Source organism: Taudactylus pleione, unplaced genomic scaffold (genome assembly GCF_031769625.1).
Source record: "Taudactylus pleione unplaced genomic scaffold, aTauple2 ptg000207l, whole genome shotgun sequence".
NCBI lineage: Eukaryota > Metazoa > Chordata > Amphibia > Anura > Myobatrachidae > Taudactylus > Taudactylus pleione.
Genome location: NW_028284609.1, coordinates 1,891,071 through 1,899,232, shown reverse-complemented (window position 1 = coordinate 1,899,232; position 8,162 = coordinate 1,891,071). Strand labels below are relative to the sequence as shown.

Below are 8,162 nucleotides of genomic sequence, written 5' to 3'. Positions count from 1 at the left end.
CGGGCCACAGTCTTTTAGCATCGAGGTGTTCAGTACTGTGTGTGTCTGAAGTGTCTCTCTATCCTGAGTTCCCCTTCCGGATTATGGTCCAGGTCTTGTGTCAGAACTGTACCAGGGATATAGCTTCAGTAGTTCTTCCCTGGTTACATAAGACTCTTATTCCTGGCTTGGTTCCCAGGTCCAGACTGTTTTGAGTTCAGGTTCTTCTTGTCACTGGAGTAGTTCTCTGGCCTGTTTGGTCCTTGGACCATTAGGTGAGAGGCTGCCCAGTGGCTTGGGTTCCTGATCCAATTCTAGTATCCTTGCATTGCTCCGGTCCATGATTCCTAGTGTCTCTAGACTGCCAGTACCTGTATTACCTATGAGTCGTGGTAGCTTGATTCCTCCCCATTTCCTGCACTCCTCAGTTAATACCCTGCACCCAGTGCCAGATCTACAGAATACCAGAACTGTGACAGTTAGTCTGGATGCACATTAGAGAGTACATGTTCTAGCCTTTGGACTCAGAAGATGGCGATAGCTACCAGGGCCCAGCTCCAGAATGCTCTGTAAATATGACAATTTAGCAGTCCCCTTAGAAACCTATGGAGACTGCTTTTGGGATCAAACAAAAAGGGACTTCTGGAGTTCCCCATTCATGCATCCTGGGCATGGGCATCAGAACAGGGGTGTACAAGGGGGCGGCACCCACGGATGTTCAGGGGCTGTGCTTTATAGCAATAGGCTGCACAGCCCCTGCACCACATGGAGGAGGTGTAATATGCTGTCTTTAATTTAAACCACTGCACATTACACCTCCTCCTCCTTGCAGAGCAGGGGCTGTGCAGCCTATTAATATAAAGCAAAGCCCATACTCCTCCTCGGTCGCCATTCAGGTAAGAGAGAGGGAGAGAGCGGGAGGGAGGGAGGAAGAGAATGCGAGGAGGGGAGGTTGGAAGAGGGAGTTCATGGGGCGGGTGCAGGAATGATTTTATGTTGCCCCCCAACATAAAATCGATCCAACGCCCCTGATCCTGTGGATACTTAATTTCTCTGGAGATTTCCTGGAAAACTGTTTTGATTAACATGCCTTTGAGCATTTAGTGCAGGTACATTTTTAGGTATAAATATACATATTTCTTTACCAATATAAATCTGTATCTAGATTTGTGTATATCTTAGACTACAGTAATGGCATGAGTGTAGCATGCCTCCTGGATATGTGGACTAATTAGACGTTGATGCTTTTGAAATACACTTATAATAAGGCAAATCTTTTGCAGGAACATGAGGATCAGACTATAATACATGATGATGACAACCCCAGAAGCAATATCTTGCTGCTTCTGATTGAATTATTGCATATTGACCATAGAGCTGATAGTACTACATTCATTTGCATTGCAGTTATATTACATCAGGTCACTGCTTTAATGTATTTATTTGTCATTACCAGGGGTGGCTCCAGAGATGGGGCTGCAGCGTAGTCCAAAATTCAACCAGGGGAGTCACACTAACTGCCATTTCAAATGCTACCATACATAGATGGCTGGGACTTACTGGCAGTTGGGGTGGCTCCCCTATTTAAATTTTGGAGTGCGCTGCAGTCCCACCCCAGGAGCCACGACTGGTCATTACCATTTGGACTACTACATGAAAGAAGATTGCAATTGAATTTTTAACATGGTAAATGATGGTAAATGGATGAAGGGAGTGTTTGTATTTAAGTACATTTTAAATTGAAAATGAATTTTTTGAATATATTTCTAGCACTGTTAAGCAACTATTTTTTTTCATTTATGCGACACTGCACTACGGTATATTCTGTACAAATAGGGAAATGCAACTTTGATGTCTTCTACACTTTTGTAGGGTATAAAATAGAGATGTGCAGGTCCGGATTTCTATAATCTGAACACACCCAAATATAAGGGTTCTGAGTAGGACTGGGTCAAGGTTTGAATACATTTTTGTGTCCCGGCTTGAACCGAGTCCTGATTTGGATTTGTTGCGGATTCAGAACTCGGATTTAAAAGCCAAACTCGGGTTTTGGATTCGGACATTTTAGCTGTTTTTAGCGATTTGTTATTGATTTTTACTGATTTGTATCCGCATCCAAAACCAAAACACAAAGCTGAATTCAGAACCAAAGCCAAAACATGGGAGTCCGCACACATCTGTAGTATAAATAAATGTATTTGTATGCATGATGTAGCCTAACAGAAATACTGCTGCTATTGAGTTGGACATATCCTGAATTGAATGCAACACAACATACACATGTAAGTATGCTTCTTCTGACAGAATTTATGTGTATTTTCACTAGGGAACAAAATGTATCCAACTCTAAATGGGGCAAATGAATGTGATAACAGAAATGCAACTTCCAAAACATTAAGTTTGACAAAGCTAATAGGAAAGATAAATTACTTTGTTAACATCCTACCTAATTTGCAAGGCAAACTTGTTCTGATGATGAATCTGTTTCTATGGTAGCAGAAGAAATAAAAGCTTTAGAAAAATCAAAAGTTTTAAATTCAATGCCACAAACGAAGTTATCAACAAATGTACAAGTTAGAGATGAGCTACTGTAATCCCCAGAGATTCTCTTTACTGAAAAATTCAACCCACATACCAGAAATTTTTACAGTAAGCTATGCTGTCCATCGAGTGCCAGCAGCCATGGTGGTAAACAGGCAGGCACAACCTTAGGCAGCTGGACCTGCTCATTGGGGCACCAGGAGCTTAACAATGATTGGCTGCTGGAAAATATACATTTTCCAGGTGTATATCTCTAAGCTGCCATCAGATTTTAATTAGGTGATGCCAACAACATAGAAAGATGGCCATCACTGCTATAGAAGATATCAGGCAAAGCTGGCTACACTCATCTATACAGTGCTATCATGAGCAAGTGCTAAGCTAATCTGGGTTCTTTCAGAGAAATTAATGTCAAGAGAGCCTGGATAGAGTGGCAAGTGAACCTATATGCATTACTCTACTTGTCTAGCTTTGCACCTAGAGATGGCCAATAGAAGGCTAACCATTAATGGTCTCCATCGATAGTGCCATCGGTGCTTAGTAGGGGTGTGCACCGGTCACTTTTCATGTTTTGGTTTTGGATCTGGATCCGTCTTGTGTTTTGGATCTGGATTTGTTTTGCCAAAACCACCCTTCCGGATTTTGTGTTTTGGATATGGATATTTTTGCAAAAAAAAGCATAAAAACAGCTAAAATCACAGAATTTAGTTTTTTTTGTGTTCCTACACTATTATTAACCTCAATAACATTCATTTCCACTCATTTCCAGTCTATTCTGAACACCTCACAATATTGTTTTTAGGCCAAAAGGTTACACCGAGGTAGTTGGATGACTTTGCTAAGTGACACAAGTGGGCGGCACAAACATGTGGCCCATCTAGGAGTGGCACTGCAGTGGCAGACAGGATGGCAGTTTGAAAAACTAGGCCCCAAAAGGCGCTGTGCAGTGACTTATGGCGTCACCCATCAACTGCTGCTGCTGGGCACGCAGAATGGGACTCAGGAGAGAGATGGGCTCTGCCGAGGCTGATATGACACTGTTTGTGGGGAACTTAGATCCTAGGGCCACCGAGGAGCTCCTGTTCGAGCTGTTTCTGCAGGCTGGTCCTGCAATTAATGTTAAAATTCCAAAAGACAAGGATGGAAAGTCGAAACAATTTGCTTATGTCAATTTCAAACATGAGGAATCTGTTCCTCATGGAATGAGTTTGTTAAATGGAAACAAACTCTTTGGAAGGCCACTAAAAATTCAATTCAGATCAGGAAGCAGCCATGGTTCCGCAGAAGCAAATAGCGCAGCCTGCTCACCACAATGAAATGGCAGTTTTACTGGAAACAGTCCATTAACACATGAACGCAAGCATGATGGCAATGGGGAGTTCACAAAATACTCTGAACTTTCACCTCCTGTTCCAAACTATCAGAGATCTTACTCTTCTCCGGACAATCTTCAAAGACAAGCAATGATGAATAACTTCTATAGGTCGGAAACCCCTCATGGATCCAGTGCAGCAACGATTGCCCAACCCAGGTACAGTCACGGATCTGATCATTCTCCCCAACACAGATATGATTCCTCTTCCAGCCACAGATCCAGTAGAAGCCATAGCTCTCATCCTTATCAAAAGGAGAATTACCACAGTAGCAAAGATGCATACTACAGAGGAGGTCAGGAGGAGTCCAACCAGAGAAAAGAGCCTAGGTGGCATTCATCTCGCCACTAATTTGTCACGATCACGTCTACTTTTTACTGGATCTCTGTTTGGCCAAAAGTATCTCTTCTTTTACTTCTATGCAAAAAAAAATCCTTTCCTTGACCTGTTAGGTGTCCTCTAAAGGACCAGAGAATTAAGCTGCAAAATATTATTGTAGTATTATGGGCAGATGGTTATATTCTCACATTTATTTTTTTTTATGGCTCACATTGTGGGGATTTTAAACAAGGTTTTATTTATTTTTTAAAATTATTCAATGCAAGAAAATACTTTTTAATAGAAAACTTAATGTAAAGAGATAAATATAACCTGTTTTAGAAGAACAGCACATATCCTATGCTCAAGCAAATGAAAAAAGTTATATTATATTAAATCTACAACTACACACATTAAAGGCATGTCATATGTGAGCTGAAAGGGCCTCACCAGTTCCTAGTGAATGGATGTGCTGAATGTAGGTTCCACCCACACATTTACTACCTGTATTGCGCATAGGTATTTGATCCACCTTACTGCTTACACAATATGAGCAATCTAATCTACATATCTGCCCAAATCACTAATCAAAGGACAGAAGTCAGTGAAATGTTGACCTCAGATGGCTGAATATCATACATGGGGGTCGGTGTGCTGGGCCTTGGTGGAAGGGAGGAGGTGGACTGAGATAAAGTACCGGCCAGTCGGTTCCTAATTGTCATTTTCAAAAGCACCCTGTGGAGTGACCATTGGAAGCTTGATTGGTTGGGAATTGTCCCTGTCCAATTGGTCTCTCTCTGGGGCTTGGTACATGGTACATGGACCCCATAGTCCTTGATGCTGTCATTCCTTTACAGTGCTGTCACAATGTGTACTTATTTGGGTGTATCATTGTATCAATTAGGGCTGTGCACCGGCCACTTTTCGTGTTTTGTGTTTTGGTTTTGGATCTGGATCTTTCTTTGTGTTTTGGATCTGGATTGGTTTTGCCAAAACCACCCTTCCGTGTTTTGGGTTCTGGGTTTTGTGTTTTGGATCTGTATTTTTTTTTTAAAAGCATAAAAACAGCTAAAATCACAGAATTTGTGGGTTTTTCTGCTCCTATGCTATTATTAACTTCAATAACCTTAATTTCCACTCATTTCCAGTCTATTCTGAATACCTCACACCTCACAATAGTGTTTTTATGTCCACAAGGTTGCACCAAGGTAGCTGGATGACTATGCTAAGCGACACGAGTGGGCAGCACAAACACGTGGCCCATCTAGGAGTGACATTGCAGTGGCAGACAGGATGGCAGTTTGAAAAACTAGGCCCCAAACAGTACAAAATGCAAAGAAAAAAAAGAGGTAAACGATGGAATTGTCCTTGGGCCCTCCCACGCACCCTTATGTTGTATAAACAGGACATGCACACTTTAACAAACCAATCATTTCAGCGCCAGGGTCTGCCACATGACTGTGGCTGAAATGATTGGCTTGTCTGGGCCCCCACAAAACAAGCTGGCAATTGATCTGTCCCTGCACAAACTGGCTCTATGGAGGCAAGATGTCGTCCTCATCCTCATCCACTGATTCCTCACCCTCTTCAGTATTGTGTACATCCTCATCCTCACAGAGTATTAATTTGTCCCGGCTGGAATCCACCACCACAGGTCCCTCTGTACGTTCTGGAGGCTGGTCTCCCTGGAAGAGTTAATAATTCATTTTTATGAACATCATCTTCTCCACATTTTGTGGGAGCAACCTCCTACGTCTTTTGCTGACAAGGTTCCCGGCTGCACTAAACACTCTTTCGGAGTACACACTGGAGGGGGGGCAACTCAGGTAAAATACAGCCAGTTTGTACAGGGGCCTCCAAATTGCCTGTCAGTACAGGTACAGCCTGTCTGACATGCCTACTTGGATGCTGTCACCGATGTAATCCTCCACCATTCTGTCAATGGTGACAGTATCAGATGCAGTGATAGTAGACATGTCAGAAATTGTTGGCACGTCCTTCAGTCCGGACCAGATGTCCAAACCGGCCCTTGACTTATAACACAGGTGCATGCTTGGCGCTGCTGCTGTGTTGATGCACGTGCAGCTACTGCGCATACATTTCGCACACAAACACAGAAAAAAAAGAATTGTTTATTATTTGTGGAGTGCACTTTGGGGGTTACACCACCCTTTAACAGACTTATGGGACACAGGCGCACGCTTGGCACTGCTCATTTGTTGATGCACGTACAGTGCACATAATTCACAAACACAGAAGAAAATGTTTTATTTTTGTTGGAGTGCACTTTGGGGGTTACACCACCCTTTAATAGACAGATGCACGCTTGTCGCTGCAGCTTTGAGGATGCAGGTGTGGCTACAGCCCACACAATTCACAAAGACAGATAAAAAAAGAATATTTTTTTATTTTTTGTGGAGTGTACTTTGAGGGTTACACCACCCTTTAACAGACAGATGCAGGCTTGTCGCTGCTGCTTTGAGGATGCAGGTGTGGCTACAGCCCAAACAATTCACAAAGACAGAAAAAAAAGAATTTTTTATTTTTTGTGGAGCACACTTTGAGGGTTACACCACCCTTTAACAGACAGATGCACGCTTGTCACTGCTGCTTTGAGGATGCTGGTGCAGCTACAGCCCACACAATTCACAAAGATAGAAAAAAAAGAAGAATTTTTTATTTTTTGTGGAGCGCACTTTGAGGTTTGGTTTACACCACCCTTTAACAGACAGACGCACGCTTGTCGCTTCTTCTTTGAGGTTGCAGGTGCGACCACAGCCCACACAATTCAAGAATTTTTTTTTGTTTTTTGGAGTGCACTTTGGGGGTTACAGCACCCTTTATTGGACAAGCAATCCGGCCCTTTACTTATGACACAGGCGCATGCTTGGTGCTGCTCCTTTGTTGATGCACATGCAGCCACAGTGCACAAAATTCACAAACACAGAAAATAATTCCTCCACCATTCTGTCAGTTGTGACAGTATCATATGCAGTGACAGTAGACATGTCAGAAATTGACATTGTTGGCATGTCCTTCAGTCCGGACCAGATGTCCAAACCGGCTCTTGACTTATGACACAGGTGCACGCTTAGCGCTGCTGCTGTGTTGATGCACGTGTGGCTGCTGCGCATACATTTCGCACACAAACACAGACAAAAAATAATTGTTTATTTTTTGTGGAGTGCACTTTGGGGTTTACAACACCCTTTAACAGACTTATGGGACACAGGTGCACACTTGGCACTGCTCCTTTGTTGATGCACGTGCAGCCACAGTGCATACAATTCACAAACACAGAAAATATTTTTTTATTTTGTTTGGAGTGCACTTTGGGGGTTACACCACCCTTTAACAGACAAGCAAGCCGGCCTTTTACTTATGACACAGGCGCATGCTTGGCGCTACTTTGTTGATGCACGTGCGGCCACAGTGCACTCAATTCACAAACACAGAAAATTATTTTTTATTTTGTTTGGAGTGCACTTTGGGGGTTACAGCACCCTTTAATGGACAAGCCAGTTGGCCCTTTACTTATGGGACACAGGCGCGTGCTTGGTGGTGCTCCTTTGTTGATGCACGTGCAGCCACAGTGCACACAATTCACAAACACAGAAAATCATTTTTTGTTTTGTTTGGAGTGCAGTTTGGGGGTTACAGCACCCTTTAACGGTCAAGGCAGCCGGCCCTTTACTTATGACACAGGCACACACTTGGCGTTACTTTGTTGATGCACATGTGGCTACTGCGCACACAATTCACAAACACAGAAAAAAAAATATTTTTTTTGGAGTGCACTTTGGGGGAGCATTCCTGATGCACAGATCACCCCCTGAACAACACTACAGCACCCCTCTAGGACTATAGCCTTTATGGGACACTGCACAACACAGTCCAGCCAGCCCCTATAGACTTTGGAGTCCAGCCAGCCCCTATGGACAACTGACTGCA

General features: G+C 43.1%; 1 pseudogene; it reads left to right on the top strand.

Annotated features, from left to right (window-relative positions):
- Positions 1-3,530: 3,530 nt before the first annotated feature.
- LOC148517848 (RNA-binding protein 7 pseudogene) lies at positions 3,531-4,244 on the top strand (annotated as a pseudogene).
- Positions 4,245-8,162: the final 3,918 nt, after the last annotated feature.